The sequence below is a fragment of the Lissotriton vulgaris genome, chromosome 10, assembly GCF_964263255.1.
Source record: "Lissotriton vulgaris chromosome 10, aLisVul1.2, whole genome shotgun sequence".
Classification (NCBI taxonomy): Eukaryota; Metazoa; Chordata; class Amphibia; order Caudata; family Salamandridae; genus Lissotriton; species Lissotriton vulgaris.
Genome location: NC_141698.1, coordinates 90,181,196 through 90,199,596, shown reverse-complemented (window position 1 = coordinate 90,199,596; position 18,401 = coordinate 90,181,196). Strand labels below are relative to the sequence as shown.

Below are 18,401 nucleotides of genomic sequence, written 5' to 3'. Positions count from 1 at the left end.
GAGGAAGGCCACCAATTAGATGACCATTCTGGTGTTAATTGTCCAAAGATAACTACCTCTGTTTTATCTGAATTTAACTTTAAACAATTGGAGGCCATCCAATTTCCTATTGCCGTCATACCAGCCCTAAGGTCACCTGCCACTTTATGGCCATTGTTCTTAATGGCTAGAACCAGCTGGGTATCATCAGCATAGGACGTGAGGCTCATCCCATAAGCCCGAATGACATTGGCTAAGCCCGACACATAGATGTTAAAAAGTGTCGGGCTTAGGGATGAGCCTTGAGGTACTCCACATGGCAGTGACATAGTGGACGATTGAAATGGTCCTGTAGTGACCACCTGAGTTCTGTCAGCTAAAAAGGAGGCCAAAAGTTTACTGGCCATCCCTTGTACCCCCAGGCCCTCGACACGGTCAATCAAGGTGGTATGGTCGACCGTGTCGAAGGCTGCAGACAGATCAAGTAATATCAGAACCGCTGTACCCCCAGTGTCACGGATGAGTCTGATGTCATCAGCTGCTTTAATTAGAGCTGTCTCAGTCCCATGACATTGGCGGAACCCAAACTGAGTTTCGTCAAGTAGCTGGTGTTGTTCTAGAAACGCTGATAGTTATTTAATCATAGTTTTGTCAGCTATTTTGGCCAGGACTGGTAGGTTGGCTATAGGTCGGTAGCTTTTGGGTTCAGCCTTGTCCAAATTTGATTTCTTTAGCAGAGGTTTTATGATGGTTCTTTTTAAACTGTTGGGGTAGACGCCTGTTTTAAACATGGCGTTGCATATGGCGGTTATGGCCGGAGTGATTTCCTCTAAGACTGGCATTAGAACTTTAACAGGACAGGGATCAAGTGCTGAACCTGATCTAATTGTGTTAATTATGTCCCTTGCCTGAGCTTCCGAAATTTCAACAAATTGAGTGAGCATTGGACCGGCCTGTGTTTTAAGAGTACTTTGCATGTCATTAGTGATAAATATCACTGACATGCAAAGTGGGGCCCAAGATGGTCGCTATCTCCTACTAGCTGTCGCTAACTGGTGTTAGCGACAGCTAGGTAATAGGGAGATAATTTTATCTCCGCTTACTTGGCTTTTAAAGCCAAAAAAGCGGAGATAAACCCCTTGATAATATGCCCCAGTGATTTCTGACTGGTTTCTTCTGTACACATGGACACTGATAATTTACTTCCCACCCATTCCATTTTTTGTGTCCAGCTGCACTTTGAAATGTGAAGTACTAGGTTAGAGGAGTTACATTGCCCAATCTGTGAAAAGACCACATTTATTTATGTATTTATTTAAATCTAATGCCGGTCACCAAACTTCTTTCTTTGGATGTCGCCACCCACTTCTATCACTAGCGTGTCCAGGTATGCACATTGGACAACATGCGCATTGAGTGCGCCACAAGAGTGCATTTCCTTGCACTGTTAATATCAAAATTTTGTGCCAGAGTGAAATCTGGACCAGGGGTCTTTAACCTTTTCTGTAATAAGAGCTACATATGTTCACTGAAAACATCCAGAGCTACTGATATTGTTAGTGCTTGTAATTGTGACCACATCAGACAAGAGCACATTAGTGGCCTCCTCATGCAACCTTATCAGCAGTGATCACCTCAGTGCATCAGACAGGCTTGCCAACAGTAATGGAAAACAATCTTTATCAATTTGAAATGTCTCTACATGAGTAATACTTAACAGCATCAGCTGCAATACTCCTGGCTCCAAGGGAATAATACGAGCAGTATGTTTCCCAGGGTCGCTTGATTATTCAAATCTCAGCTTTCAATATATTTTGGAAATACTTTTGTTTTGCAGTTTTGTTATAGATGTAATAATTTCATTCAAGGAAAAGCTTTCAATTTAGTTGTCTGGGTTGCACAGGAGCGAACTTCTTACAGTTAACTGGAGAGCTACCAGTAGCTCACAAGCTACTAGTCGGAGAAGCCTCTCGACCAACAAACCATATAAAGCTGTTGGGCATTGAAGAAGGGAATTCTAATGTTTTCTGCAGATACTCTTTTACTGTAAAGCTTCATTCTAAAAGAACAGCCAGCTCTGCCTTAAAAACGTTTATACTGAGAGTAAGTGATAGTTTAGAAAATGCAGTTGTTGATTTAGAGTGTAAGTTATAGTGTTTGTGAATAGTCAGGCAGAGTCTTATGATTTTTGGGCGAGAGGAATGGCCAGTATGAGTGTTTATGTGGGTGCTATGTGTAGAATCGAGGTACTTAATTTTTGGCAGCAGTTGTTCTTTTGCAGCATGTTTAAATGATTTTTCGCCATATAGCGCCTAGTGCTTTAAGCACCGTATTTCATCAGAAACATTGACCATTATTATGTTATGTTATAATGATTTGTATAGCACACTAATCTCCCAAGAGGGTATCCAGGCACTCAGGCAGGTGTGTAGGTTTGTGGTCCACAGGGTGCTTACACAAAGAGCCAGGTCCTCAACTTCTTGAGGAACCCGAGTAGTGAGGAGGAGTCTCCGATGTGTGAGGGAGGTCATTCCATGTCTTGGATGCGATGAAGGAGAATGTGGATCAATTTTAATCACAAGAATGTTGGTGTCATTTTCTCAGTAGTTGCTGGAGGTCAGTGTGATTAGGTGTGTTGTGCGACAGGCCTTTTTATAAGGGTTTACCTGATGGTGGAATCGGAGATAATTTGTGTGTGTCATTTGGTATTGTGTGCATAAGCTAGGATGAGAGAATGCGTTAGGATTTATGTGGTGATTTCTGGAGTGTTATATTAGTGGGTTTGAGCTGTTTGGTGAGACAATGTGTTGTGGTTTTCAATGAAGTGATTCAATGTTATTCGGTGTGAAGTTGGTGTTGTTATATGCACTCAACTTGTATCACACGTTTTTTTGCTGGTTCTATTGTGTTGTGTCATCATCTAGTCGTGGGCAGGCTATAGGTGGTTTTTAGGGGGATGAAGAACAAAAATAAGACAATAGAGAAGTGGAGAGTATTAAAAAAGCAAGGGGGATGGGGAGTGTAAGATGGCAGAAACAGTGGAGAAATGGAGAGTTTAGGAAATCTGCCATTTCTTCATGGCCCCCCCCACTTCTTTCTCCTTTAGCTGGACCCTATATTTTTGCTAGCTTTAGAACTCTGTGCACTTTACCTCTGCTAACCAAGGAGTATAGTGCAGGTGTTCCCAGTTAGAACATAGTTAATTTGGTTATTCCTTATTGGCACTTTTAAGTTCACTGTAAGTCCCTAGTATAAGGTGTAGACAGTGCACCCGAGTCTGGAAGGTTAATGCCACTTGGGGACAGCAGCACCAATTGTGATATCCACTATAGTGACAGTGCAAACATGGCTTCATGTCCAACCTGTGTAACCTGCTGCAGTGTAAGACCTCAGTGTGGCTAAATAAAATAACCCTCTTTGCAAGTTAAAAACCTCTCTTTTAAATATTAGTAAATCACTGCTATGTATGTTTTGTAGCCCACACTGTAGGAAACATGGCATTTAAAAGTGGGACATTTAGAAAATTAATATTAACATGTGCCTAAAGTGGCAAGGTCCTAAAACCTATTTTCGCTAGGGCAGACCTAGCTGGCCTATGTAGAAAAACAGAGTGCAGATTAAAATCCTAATACTGTATCTCAGGAATGGGTCCAGCTAGAAAACCAATTACACCATTATTGGTAATATATATTAACCGCTTCCGCGCTACCGAGTTTTCCCGCTGTGTGGTGGATTTTCAAAAATCGCGGGTTACGTGACAAAGCCAGCTCGTCATGCGCGTAGCGCAGGTAACGCCCATGACGAGCTGGCTTTGTCATCCGCGCGGAAGTGGTTAAAAATCCCAATCAATGGTGAAGTTGGATTGTTAAACAATATTATGGAAAGGTAACTTTTAGAGACTTACCCTTTACCTGCCTGATCTTCAGATGGCTAATTAGCATAAACCTTTGCCAGCTCTCAGCTTGTGCTCCAGACCAGATAAAGGCATGAATGAGGTGTTAAACACTTCCCAGGAACAAACAATCACCTGACCTGAATGGGCATAGATGACTCCTCTGAACTCCAGAGAATATTCAGAGTGGGGGATGTGAGTATACTGCGACCCCAAACCCAAATCCTGCTTGGCAGGTCTATTGAGCCCCGTATTACGTTTGATGCACATTTGGAAGGGAGAGAACAGGATATCAAGACAATTCTTTTGGATCCCTTGCCTGGTTGCCGAGGGGTCATGTTTTTATCCTGCCAGACTTCTGTCTCTGGGTTTGTTGTGGGTACACTGCCTCCATCAGACTGGACTTTAATGTTTGATGCAAGAGGATGCTGGGGATTTCCCAATGGCATTAGGCGTATTTGCAGTTGGGCAAACATGTAGGATTGAGAAAGTAGGTAGGGTTACTCCTGGGAACGTTTACACAATTGGTTAAGGAGTGCCCAGGAGTCACTCTCACCCACTAGATTGTATCAGATATAAATGTGGCATCTCCAGACACCCTCTACAGAACACTTTCTGGGCCTGCAGGAAATCAGAAGAGGAACTGACTTGCTGTCTGTGACCCGAGAGGCGCTCTGAAGCACTGGACCCAGGACAAAGAAGTGGACTTACAATTGTTAGTTGGGTGAGCTCCTGTGTGGCTACTGGGACACAACACGCTGCAAGAGACATTTTCTTAGAAGTACGCAGCAGACCAGTGGCAACTGGAACATGGACTAGACCCTGCTATTGACATCTGCCTGACTCCCTGTGAATCTCTTAAGTCCTCCACTGAGTTCCTGGGAGGCTTTAGAAATATACTCCTGTGGCTGATTGGGACCTAACATACTGAGTCAGAAGGTAAAAGCTCTTACTGGGACGAACCTGTTTGGAGTATCTGACCAATGACCCATTGCGATCAGCCAGAATTTGCGACAAGGTCCTGGTTTACTACAACCATAGACTATCATTAGCACCTAGTGATTTTAGAGGCTATCGTTACTTAAAACTTTGAAAGTTTAGTTCTCTGGTTCTCCTTATTGGATTTATGTCAATTTGTTTATTAATTTTTACTCTGTTTAATTCTGTTTGGGATTATTATAGTTTGGTCATTTAACTTTATTACTATTTTTGTACTGCATAAATACTTTATACATTGCCCGAAGTTACGCCTGCCTGCTCTGTTCCACAGCAACCAGGAGGTTCAGGTTAATTTAATGACCTTAAAGGTTCACCCTGACAAGCGTTGTGATAAATCCTTGAGGAGGGTAGTCGCTCACTCCAGTAATAATCTAATATCTTAGAGAGAGCAGTAACAAGAATTAGGGATAAGAGTGAGAGAAAGGGTGTGAGAAAGCTTCAAGAAAGATGGAGGAGAAAGGACAGCAGCACAATCGGAGATGAACTGCAGGAAAGCGGGAGCCTGGAGCACAAGAGTGCATAAGAGAGTAGGAAGAGGCTCCAAAAAGGAGGAAGGAGAAAGGAGTGCAAGGAAAAGAAGGAAAGAAGACTGCTGCAGATGGGGATGAGGGGGAGGCAGAGGGTGACCAGAAAGGGAAATATGAGAAGAGAGGAGTGAAGGAAAAACGGGTCTAATGCAAGAACGAAGATTCTGGGCAAGAAGGTATCCGGTAGTGTGTAGTGTGGGAGTATTGGTCTGGTTAGAGCTATGGGAATTTTGCTGAATAAGTGTAGGATATGTTCAGAAGGTGGATGTAAGAAAATTGTGCTGAGGGTTTTACAATAGTATAAAGAGTGTGTAATGAGAGAAACACATGCTGGGGAGTTTTTGGTGTGATGGGAGTGCAGAGGGGTGTGTGCAAACTTGTGACAGTAGACCATATGATATAGTGAAGGAGTGCCGATTTGATCAAGATATCCTGTTGAATGTGAGTGGATGGCAGTGGCGGTTCTTCCATGGGGGCGTTTGGGCGCCGCCCCCCTGCTTTCTCGCCGTGCGAGAAGGCAGAAACAAACTACCATTGTTTCTGCCTTCTCGCATGGCGAGAAAGCAGAACTTCCTGGTTTAGAGTTTTACACCAGGGCAGGGGGAGTGGCTTGGGGGAGGGGAGAGGCTGCCGGCCGCGCCGCCATCCTGATGACGTGCTGCCTGCAGGACTTGAACCAGGACGGCAGGAGTCGGGCGGAGTCTCTACGGACGCCGCGGTAAGTTTACTATTTTTATGTTATTTTAAAAATATTTGTTGTTGTTGTATTATGTTGTATTATGTCGATTTATTTGTCGAATATATTTGTTGTTGTTGTATTATGTTGTATTATGTCGATTTAATCCTGTCCAACTCGCACTCCCTAACTTGTTATCCGCCAACGCAGGTGGAATGGACCGACCACTTTGTAATCAACTTCTCCCTCCCCACCCTTATCAAAGAATGCCCCCAACCTGCTCCCCTCCCGTTATGGCGCAGGCAGTGGTATAAGGTGTCCGCTGATACTTTTAAAACTACTTTCGCACCCCCCGACTTTCTCCCCTCTGACTCCACCAGTTCGGCCCTGTCTAAATACAATGACGCCTTGATCACGGCGGTCAACCTAATTGCCCCTTTAAGACGCTGTAACCGGCGTTCTGACCGCAGGCAGGAACCATGGTACTCGGACCTACTGCGTGCGGAGAAAAAGGCTTGCAGGAAGTTGGAGAAATCCTGGAGAATCACACGCAGTACAGCCGATAAAGACCGCTATGGCTCAGCCATGAGACTCTATCATAAAAACATCAGAGCTGCCCGTAGATCCCACATTGTCTCCCAACTGTCTGAGGCTGGCAATGACTCGAAACTACTGTACCAGGTTCTCTGCACATTCACCAAGCCCGTCGCCTGTGACAGTCCAGAAATGCTGACCCAAAAATTGTGTGAGGACACTGCTGGGTTTTTTGCCGATAAAATTGATTCCATTTATCGAAACATTTCCCAAGCAAGCCCACCTATTGAGGAAATGGTCCCCTCTTCCAGCCTCCAGCCCGGAACAGTCGGCGCTGTTTCCGCTGCGCTGTCCTCGATCCCAGAGATTAGCTTGGACCAAGTCAACTCCCTGATCGGGACTATTAAATCAGGCAGCCCAGTGGACCCTGTACCTGCCCGTGTCATGCACCTCATTGGGAGTGTCCTCAGTCCCTCCATTCAGACGGTGATCAATCGCTCCCTCTCCGAGGGACTGGTCCCCCGGGAGTGGAAAGAGGCCATGGTCAAGCCTATCAGGAAAAACACCTCCATCCCCAGGTCAGATATGACTAATCTGAGGCCAATCTCCCTCTTGCCGTTCATCAGCAAATTGATGGAGAAGCATGTGAATCACCATCTTTCCAGCTTCATTGAGCAGACCGGCAGTCTGGACCACTCTCAGTCGGGGTTCAGGCCTAGGCATAGCACCGAGACGGCTCTTCTTTCGGTCACGGATGCTATACGCTTGTCCCTGGACAGAGGGATGTCAGTGGTGTTGGTGCTGCTGGACTTGTCCGCAGCATTCAACACCATATCCCACGCCATCCTCCTTACCAGATTAAAGGAGATTGGTATTGATAGATCTGCCTTGGCGTGGTTCACCAGCTTTCTCTCCGAGCGTACCCAGAAGGTGAATATGGGCTCCTTCAGCTCCCCCTCGGCCAGCATCACCAGAGGAGTCCCGCAGGGCTCCTGTCTCAGCCCTACGTTGTTTAACGTATATGTCTCCTCTTTGGCTAACATTATGAGGTCTTTCGGGTTTATGCCCATCTCTTACGCTGACGACACGCAGCTGCTGTTCACTTTTAAAAACTTTACCCCGGAGATAAGACAAGCTTTCTCCAACGGCATGACTGCGATCGCCAGCTGGATGGCCAAAAACTTTCTCCAGTGTAATGTGGGAAAGTCTGAGGTCATGCTATTCGGAGAGGCAAAAATCCTGTGGACCCCTGACTGGTGGCCCTCAAGTCTGGGTCAGGCCCCTTCCCCGAAACAGGTGGTGAAAAACCTGGGGGTCCGTCTAGATCATGACCTCACCCTTGCCCATCATGCCAGCACCACGGCGGGATCCTGCTTCCACATCATTAGCCTCCTTCGGAAGGTGTTCCCCCTTCTACCAGACAATACTAGAAAGACCTTGGTCCAGGCCCTCGTTCTGAGTCGCCTGGACTATTGTAATGGCCTATTCTTAGCAGCCAATGAAGGAGTGCTTAATAAACTTCAGGTGGTTCAGAACACTGCTGCCTGCCTGGTGACCAATGCCCCCCCTAGAACTCCATCCTTGCCCCTCCTCAAGGCCCTCCACTGGCTTCCCATCCGGAAACGGGTGGAATTTAAGATTTGCTGTGTGGTGCACAAGAGTCTCCACAACCTCGGTCCACACTATCTGGCCGAGAAATTTGTATACCACCGCCCTTCCCGCAATCTTAGGTCCAGCAATCAGCAATTACTTCAGGTTCCTAGACACAACAAGACTAGACAGGGAGGTCGCGCCCTTTCCATTATGGGCCCGCGTCTGTGGAACAGTCTTCCCCTTTCCCTCAGAGAATGCCCGAGTCATCTAGCTTTCAGGAAATGCCTAAAGACAACTCTATTCTAGTAGGAGCGCTGCCCGACCTGTTTCTTCACAGCACCGCGCGGAGATACACCTTCGGGTGTGATGCCGGCGCGTTACAAGCCCATAAATAAATAAATAAATAAATGTTGTTGTTCCCAAACCCCTCCCGCCTCCCCCCTCATCCCCTCAAGTGCGACCCCATTTCCAACCCCCTCCCGCCCGTAAAGCCGGCCGCGACTGCATGTATTGTCTATTTGCCTTATTTTTTGTCAATTCTTTGCCCACTGGCAGATTTATTGACGATTATTTTCATCTTCTATCAAGAAGAGCCACAAGATCGAAAACGCTTTGTTTGGTTTTCCTTGAAGGTGGCTGGAGGGGGAGTCTGGGTGGGAGATAATGTGGATGAGGGGGAAAAACTTTCTGTGACCCATACGGAAAGGGGAGGGCACTCCACCTCTAAGGCTTTCTGGTTGAACAGGGTTCGGCATTGTGAGGAGGGGCTCAGACATCCGCCATAGCTGCTGCGTAACGAACCTGAGGTGAATGGGGAACCTGTAGATGGCTTGCAGCATGCAGGAAAGAGGGGACGTTACAGGGCAGCGTTGGTGTTCACTGGCATAGCTGCGTGCTGAGCCCAGTACCACTAGACATATTGTCAGGTATTGAGTGCCCACAATTCTTTAATTTTAGTATGACAGTAATTTTTCGCCCACTAATTTCAAATGTCACCAGCCGCCACTGGTTAATGGGGTTTGTTGATTGATGAGAAGTGAGTCAATAACTGTGCATTAGTGAGCACATGGAGCGTGTGGTTATGTGGAATGATGATACCAGGGGTGTGGTGAGAGTGCCTATGTTGTTCGGAGGAGTTTGGATGTGATGGGAGAGCAGGGGACTTCACAAGGTGGGCTGTCTGATGAGGTGACTGGGGAGTGCGATAGAAGATCCAGCAGCCAATGGAAAGCATTAAAAGACAGGAGAGAAGGAAGAGGGAAGGCCTGTGGTGAGGAAGGAAGTCAAGGAGAAGAGAGCTGAAAATGTAAGGGCAAAGAGTCAAATGTTAGAGAAGTGAGAAGGATGAGGAACAGGTTGATTGTGCTGAGAGATGGGGAAGAAAGGGGGAACAGATGAGAGAGCAGACAGAGAAGGGAAGGAGCTAAAGGAATGAAGAAAATAGTGAAAGGGTGGAGAAGAGTACAGGAGTGATGGGAGAGAAGAGGAATGTGATTGGTGATGGGGGCAATCGTGAAAACCAGCCAACGGACACAACACTATACGTCTAATTTGTATAGCAACAAGGCCTTGCCAGTCCAGAGGATTTTGGAAGCAAAATAATTCAAGGTGCTGTCAGGGACATGGCTCCCATGACAATGCCTACACCTGTGGCATATGGTCATCATGGCTACTATGTGGGATCCACAGATGCACAGCTGCCATAGCAATCACTACAGATGGATCAATTAGGCAGACATATGAAACAGTGGGGCACATGCAGTAATGGTTGATCTGATGTGGTCCCATCTGCAGAATCAAAATCTCTGCTCCTGGGAGGTGTAAGATTTCCAAGATTCCTCTTGATAGATTTTTGAGTGCAAATGTTAGAGAGTGCTATAAAACTCCTACCCTATCCCAAACCTCGATTTGTACTGAGCAATTCTGTATAGCGGTCTTCTAGCAATAGCCTGTACCGAGGCCTGGACTTACTCGTAATCCAGAACTCCAGAACTCAGAGCGAGAGACTTCAGTGGGTAAGGGGATCTTGCACTTTCATGACTCTTTCTGTGCCCAGCAACTTCTGCATAAAAGAAAGAAATGCCAGATGAACTAGAAGGCAGCAAAAATTTCAGTTAAAATCACTGAGCACCAAAATGATGATCAAACTTTGCATCAAAGAGAGGAAACTATTTGAACATTTTCAGCCAGATAACCAACACAGTATACGATTGAGCACTGTACTAATTATCATATCAAGAATCTATAGAGAAGGATCTTTGTAAACTGAGCAATCAGAGATTATTGGGAGCCCCCTTTGGCATGTGGCTGGAACCAGGGTGCGAGTAAAATTACCAGAGAAACAACAGGCTAGGAAGCTCCACTGCTGCAGAGAAAGGTACTACTATGAGGTAGGAAGTTGGAAAGCTGGTTTTGACTAACCAGTAGCATCTCATTTTTAGGTCCAAGCCCAATCATTGAGTAAGATTGGTTAGCTTCATTGTCACTCTACTTTGCTTGCTTCTTAGTAATTACATTTTATGGGCTTTACTTCATGGACGTCTGTAAACATGCCACCGCCATGGCCCTGCTCAAGAAATTATTGGTTGATGCAGCCAGGGTTTCCAACTACAAACTCATTTTCCTATTATCATACCCAGCAAAGGTCTTAGAAAAGCTAATCAACTGATGCCTCGCGGACAACTTCAGCAACCACCAGCTCCTCAACACCATGAATCTGAATTCAGACTCACCACAGTACAGAAATAGCACTCATCATCCGCACAGACAACATTTGCATGATCCTTGACAGAACAGCACAGCAGGCCTCATTCCAGGAACCTCTCTGCAGCCTTTGACGCAGTCTCACAACCCATCCATCAAGCGCCTGCACGAGACTGGACCTGCTCCTTCTTAATGGACAGAAAACAAGCTATCAGCCTGGCATCTTACTCTTTGGAAGCCTGTGAAATTATCTGTGGAGGGCCTCAATATTCATTGCTCAGGCCACCCTTTTCAACGCATACATGATCCCTCTGACCAACATCATCCACGCTCACAACATTCTCTCCTATGCCAAATACTTGCAACTTATACCCTTCCTCTCGGACAAGACCACAACACAAGAAACAAGTTCACTGCCTGCATGATCAAAGTTGCTAACTGGATAAAAGCCAACTGTCTCAAGCTGAACACTAACAAGATTGAAGTAGTGATCTTCGGCAAGAATACCTCATCACAGCAGTGGTGGCAGCTGAACTCAGACCCACACCCAGAAACCATTCCAGCAACCCAGAAATAATCATTGACAGTAAACCCGACAGGACTGCACAAGTCAACACTGTCGCTTCATCCTACTTTCACACCCTCAAGATGCTGAGGAAGATCTTCAAATGGCTCCCAAGCAACACTAGCAAAACTGCCCCTCACGCCCTAGTCACCAGCAAGTTGGACTAAAGGAGTACTCCCTAAGCTGGAATCACCAAGCAACTCACTAGAAGACGACAAACAATCTGGGACTTGTTAATGACTCATCCTCAACCTCCCACACAGAACTCAAATCACACCTCGTCTCAAGGAACTCCACCGACTCTTGATACACAAAACACACTCAATTCAAGGTACCACACACACACACCTCAGGCCACACATGCCTGAACAATCGGATCTCCTTCCACAAACCACCTAGACGCCTACGCTCCACAGGACTCTTGCTTGCACACATCCCACCATATTAAGAGCCAGATTGGGAGGGCTGGCGTTCTTTTACATCCCTCATAGAGGGAAGTATGGCATTCCATACCACATCATCGCCTCCTCCTCTCTTCTTGAATTCTGCAAGAAGCTGAAGATCTGGCTTTTCAATTAACCAACTTACCATAGGCAGGGCTAGGCACAAACACCTGCTCAGAGCCGGGATACTCCTGTGGGTGATAGTGAGCATCACAAATACAAATAACATAACATACTTCCTCTTTGTGCACTTGTCCTCCCCAGGATCATGGACTCATTGGTTGCGTTGTTCTTCCATTGCTCACATTTCAGACGTTACCTTTTTTTTCTTTAAACACTCCACTATAGTGCATATGTTTCCCTGCTGTTCTCTCTCATGTACTTCTCTCTTCTGCTGCACTTATGTTCTTTTCCTCTTCCTGTATGCTTCTCCTTGCACCCCATGATGCCCCTGTGTGCATCTCACCGCCCCGCAATGCGTTCTCGCCTGTGTACTTCTCCACTCCAGTGGAGAAGTGTGGCTCAATGGTTAGAGCGGCATACCCTGATGCAGAGGTCTAGCCGGGGACCAGGGTTCAATTCCCCGCCTCGGTGGGTCTTGGGCTCAAAATTCCACGGACCTGATAATTCTCGCCTTGGTGCCTATTCCAATCATAGAGTCCCACTCTGCAACTCTGGGCAATAGCTTGCTTAATCTCCACAACGGCCCCCACAACGCTAAGGATGCCAGGCCTTCACCCTGGGGGTGCCCAGGAGTGGACGCCTCACAGGGAAAGCCAGGACGGGTTCCACAGCGGTATTCGTACAAGCGCCTTGAGACCCTTGTGGGTGAGTAGTGCGCTATACAAGTATCAATTTACTATTTTTTACTATGTTGTGCTCTCACACCTCCATTTGCTGTCTCCTGCTCTATATTCCTCTCTCTCCATTTGCTTCCCTTCCTGCACCCTTTATGTTGCTTTCTCCTCAGCTGTGCCCTTGTGTTACTTCCATGCATGCCCATGTTGCTTCTGCCCACCACGTGCTGCTTCCCCATCTCTGCGGTTGCTTTCCAGCCACTGCCATCTGTGAATTCAACCCTCATCTGTATTGCTTCATTTTTTTTTCTCTTTTTGTTGACCAATCCAACCTGGATCAGTAAACAAAAATTTATAAAAAGCACTTGCATCGTTATATACCTGCACCCATGCTTCTTTAGCCATTTTGTACAGCATCAGAAATACTGCTCAACATAGCCAAGAGCATTAGCAAAGCCAATAGATCCCAAAGGCGCTACCTAATGGCTTTGCCAGTGTTTGTTGTTCCTGTGAGGAATACACAGGTTGAAGTCTGTCAATGATTCTTTCTTGTATCGCTTTCACCTAGTATCTTCACCAAGAAAACTGATACCATCAGTATATTTGTCCCGAGCAATGCAATTTGGCCCCATGGAGATATGAGTGGAACTGATCTACCTCTATTTGATACCATTAGGATCTGACATTTCCTAATGTTCAACAATTTTTGTAAATAATAATTCTGTATAAAAGGTTTTTGGTGCATGCCTTTTTAGTCCATTGTTTTAGATTGATTTCCTTATTTTTGATTCTTTGGAATAGATGTTCACATCATCGATTTGTAGGCTCCTTCATGTAACCTCTATCATGGTGTTTTATTGTTTCCGATTGTACCCTTTGCATTTTTGTACTTGTTGCATATTACTTATTGTTACTTACGTTTAGATTGTTTCAAGGTTAAGTCACCATTTGGGGCTCAACATACAAATAATGAATCTGTACAACTTTTGACTGAGATTAAACAATTAAATCCCTTGTAGGCACCCTTACCGACCAAGAATTTTTAGCCCAGGGGCACCACTCTGAGCTGCTTGGCTCTCACATAGTATGCACACCATTAGTTTATTTATTTCAGCTTCCCAAGAAAAAATAAAAAAAGGAAAAATAGCTCTTAATTTTTCTATACCTTCCCTGGCTGTTGAATTGTAACTACCAGAGAAAGCAGAATGACACATAGTTAGATAATGACTTCTCACAAATATTCATATAGATAGTTGAAACATCAGCCATACTTGAAACTTGTTTTAGGGATTATTACAAGAGGAAATTAAGCCTTCTGAGGCTGGGTTGGTTCTCGAGTAAAGACCTTACCCCCAAATGGTTACGGACCTGGTCAACTTCAGACTGTCGCCTCTGTGGCAAGGGTGTTGAGTCATTATTGCACTTATTATGTATATGCCCGGCACTCCAAAATTTAAGGAGGACGCTCTTGTTACCACTCCTAAGAGAAGCGCAAGTGAGAACTCGCAGGGCGGCTGTGATAAAATGCCTTAGCGAGTCTTGGATAAAACTTTCCTGTAAAACTATAAAATTCTTGGCTAACGCTGCCCAAGAGCTGGAAAACAAGGCAGCAATTAAAGACGACCTTGGCCAACTGGCCTCCTCACGGCTGGCCCTGGACTCTCCCTTATTTTCCTAATGGACACCCTTTATCCTCACTCTTCCAGCATAAGCACCTCATTCTGAGTCAATAATGTGTTATTTCCACCAAGTTACATTTAACCCCCCAAGCATTTTGTATCCCCCCTCAGAATACCCATTTGTTGTCTTGAAGCTTTAATGAGACAGTTACCCCTTTGCTCAGCCACACTCATGTTTTTTAATTTTACACAGTGATTGCATGACTGTGCAATTTGCTAAGTTTTGTGTTATTTTACTATATTATTTTTCTATGTGATTTTATGCTATTTTTATGCCGATTCAAAGATGTTAATGTCTATATCATGGTGGTAAGATCCACCCTTTTATGATTTTCACAAATCAAATAAAGTATTATTATCATATAGCTAGTTTTGCCTAGTGGAATGGGAGCTGTGTGACATTTTCTTTAGTGTTGGAAAAGGTAGCGCTGGATGAAAATTAATATTCCTGATGAAGTAACATTTTAGCATCTATATAAAATAAACTGTAATCTTAATGTTAATGCCTTGATACATATTTTCTTAGCTAGAAGATCATGATAAATCCATTAAGTGAATATTGGACCATAATGTTTTGAACTAATACTTGCATCAGAGGCACAGAGATGCAGCTGGTATCACTCCCTAAAACCAAAAAGCAACAGTGCATTAAACTTACAAAAGGGGCATTAAACTTACAAAAGGGGATCTTGCAGAGGTGGACTTCAAGGTGGTTAAAGCTGGGGTAGAGTCAGTCAGTGGAATGTCTGGAAGACATTGAGTTGCTGACTGACCAGCCTTACTTGTCCATTAGATGCACGAGAATGTTGTGGAATCTCTACACAGCTCCAAAGGCCAAACTGGTTTTATGATCTACGGTTTACATTACATAATATATGTTTATGCAAAACTGTTCAATTCATACCTTTTGCAGTGCTCGGAATCAATCAACGTGATAGTGCATAAATGTAATACAACTAAAGTTACAAATGGCAGTTCAGAGAGCAGAAAGCAAAAGGGTCTAACGTTTCGTTATACGCTTGAGGTGAATGGGACACATCGAAGAAAAATTCACAAAGATCGCCCCAGTGGCAGATCCACCCACCAAGACGCTGCAGCAGGGACAAATAAAATGATGATAAAGTTGAGTTCAATTCAATAAGCTTTATTCGGTTTGTAAGAAGAACAACCATAGAAGCACATAAAGGAAAAATACATCGACATATATTTAAAAAGTTGAGTTATTATCCTTCTATTTTTCGTTTTTTTTCACTGCGAAAAACAGTAGGGGGGTTGCTCCACCGACTTAGCGGAGCAGCCGCCACTGGAAATTGGGCCTAAAATTGGGCCACAGTAGTGTTACAGACCACATTCTGTGGAATCTGCCCCACTGTCCCAACCCTCAACATTGCAGTGAAAGCGCTCATGACAGTCACTGTCCAGCGTTTGAAGAGAGAGATTTATTTTACAAGAGAAAGACTGGAAGAGAATTAGCTGCCATTGCTGATCAGATCTTCTGACATAATTTAGATTTGTTTTTTGTTTCTGTTGCATCCTCATGAGCTGGAGCCCTGTCTAGCTGCTCCTATCAGTGCAAAGCAACATTCTGAATCAAAACCTTCTGGTTTGAAGCATCTTGGTCCATCTGACTGGGAATGTTTTCATAAGCAGATGGAGAAAGTCTCAAAGGAGAGAATGTAAAACACAAGGGGGACAAAAAAAAGCAAAAGGGGGCTCCAATTGGAGACAAATAAACAAATAATCAGTGTCAACAGTTTCGTCGTCCATATCCTGAAAACCTGAATGGATCTTAACACAGCACTAAGGATATGTGGTATTGGCTATTTCAGGCCCTCTTCCCCAATGCCTATGTGGGTGGAGAGGGCTTTTAATAACTAGAAAAGGCGGGGCAGAGGGCGCTAGTGTGATGAGAACAGCCAATCCACCCAGAGAGGAAGCAAACATTTTCTTTTGCAGTTTTATACAACTTGAACTCGACCCAAAGTTATCAGAGGCTTTACATGAGCACCGGTTGCATTATTTATTTATTTATTCGTTTTTAGATAGCGCGGACTATACCCGAAGGCGTCGGAGCGCTTCACAATAGGAACAGAAAATTACAAGTGAACAAATTACAAAAGAAGACGCTAAGTTACATGAGGTAAAAGTGACAATTGTGAGAAAACATAATACATGAGGTAGCGAACAGTGCATTACAGGAGGAAAGAGTGAAAAGTGTGCAGGTTACAGGAGAAAACAAAGTACAATTAGAGGTAATATACTGCGATAAATGCTAGACACTCAGGCACAAGAGCAAACGTTACGTAGGCAAAAATGGTGGCACTTGTGCAAGTATCAAAAGCAAACAAAATGTGAGAGGTAGCAAACAGTGTGTTACAAGAGAAAAGTGGCGTGTGCATGTTACAAAGGAGTACCAAACACAGGTACAAGGATATTACTGCAATAAATGGCATACACTCCAACCACAAGAACACACTGGGAAGGCACTTCCATAGTCATGGAGATTAGAGTTTTCAGTGATGGGAGGTCTTCCTTCAGATAATAGAGAGGGCGTGAATTACTTTTGGAGGTGTCTTTGGAGGAGGAGAACTTTGAGGTCCGTTTTGAAGACCTGGGAGGAGGTGGTGGTCCAGGGCTGAGGCGGAAAAGAGTTCCAGATTCTCACCACGTTGCCTGAAAAGGATTGGGCCATCAATCTTTCCTTCTTGAAAGTGGGAGGTTCAAGCAGTAGATTTTCCGCATTACGTGATGGTCTAGAACCTCCAGAGAGTTTCAGTTTATTCGCCAGATAGCGAGGAGAGGAGTGCAAGGCTTTGTGGGTAATACAGGCAGTCTTGTAGATAGCTCTAGCCTCGATGGGAAGCCAGCAGAGGGTGAATAATATTGGTGTGATGTGGTCGCTTCTTTTGGCCCCATAAATGAAATGAGCTGCTGAATGGAGAACAGATCTAAGGGGGGACAAGTGGGATTTGGGGAGGCCAGTAAGAAGAGAATTGCAGTAGTCCAGTCTGGAGAGGACCAGCGATTGCACCAGGGTTTAAAGGTCCTGCTCTGGGAAAAAGCGACAAATTCCCCAAAGAAGGCGCAGTTGGTATCGAGCAGACTTTCAATGGAATTGATGTGGAAGATTAGATTGAGTTTATTGACGAGTATGACACCAAGGGATTTTGCGCTGTCGACAATGATGGGTTTACTGTTAAGTAGATTCATCTGATCCATCCATGATTGAACCGGGGAGGAGAGGAGGAGGAATTCCGTTTTGGAGGGATTCAGAATCAGTTGATGAGTTGACATCCAGTTTTGAATGGAGTCGAGAGTAGAGCTTAGGATGGAGAGATCGTGAGTGGAGGCAACCTTGAGGTAGATTTGAGTGTCGTCTGAATAGAGATGATAGTGGATCCCGGATTTACTTAGGAGATTTCCCACTGGTTCTAAATAGAGATTGAACAATGTGGGTGCAAGTATATAGCCTTGAGGAACACCTTGACCTACTGCCACTGGAGATGAAAGACTGTTCTCTATTTTGATCATTTGGGAACTATCTGAGAGCAAGGAGGCAAACCATTTAAGCACAGTGCCCTCCATGCCCATTCTCTGTTAAAGAGTGTTGAGGAGGGTGTTGTGATTGACAGTGTCAAAGGCTGCAGAGAGGTCTAGGAGAATTAGAAGACAGGACCCCCCCGAATCGAGTATCCTCAGCGCTTCATCAACCACTTGCAGTAGGGTTGTTTCAGTGCTGCAGTTTTGGCATTTATAATTTTTTCCCCATTTATTTATGCACGGGAAGATTAAGTGATTTGCTCAGAATAACAGGGTGCTTGAGCTTCCCGCCAGACTCTAACCTGGTTCCCCAACTTCAGAGTCGGCCGCCCCAGCCATTAAGCCACATCCTCTCTGGAAGAACTAGAAAAATCAGGAAGACAAACGCTGCAGCATTGAAACTAAAGGCCTTAACCCGCCATTACCAAGCATCAGGCAGACTTTCAAAACTGGTGGGTGGTGGTAGAGCTGCAC

At 44.9% G+C, this 18,401-nt stretch overlaps 1 protein-coding gene across 1 annotated transcript in view; it reads right to left on the bottom strand.

Annotated features, from left to right (window-relative positions):
* The window catches only part of LOC147684728 (uncharacterized), a 112,144-nt gene that overhangs the window by 30,185 nt on the left and 63,558 nt on the right, over nucleotides 1-18,401 (bottom strand). Inside the window, exon 2 of the mRNA XM_086940570.1 lies at nucleotides 10,172-10,262. The gene's annotated coding sequence lies outside the window, so the exon portion shown is untranslated. The remainder of the gene's footprint in view (nucleotides 1-10,171; nucleotides 10,263-18,401) is intronic.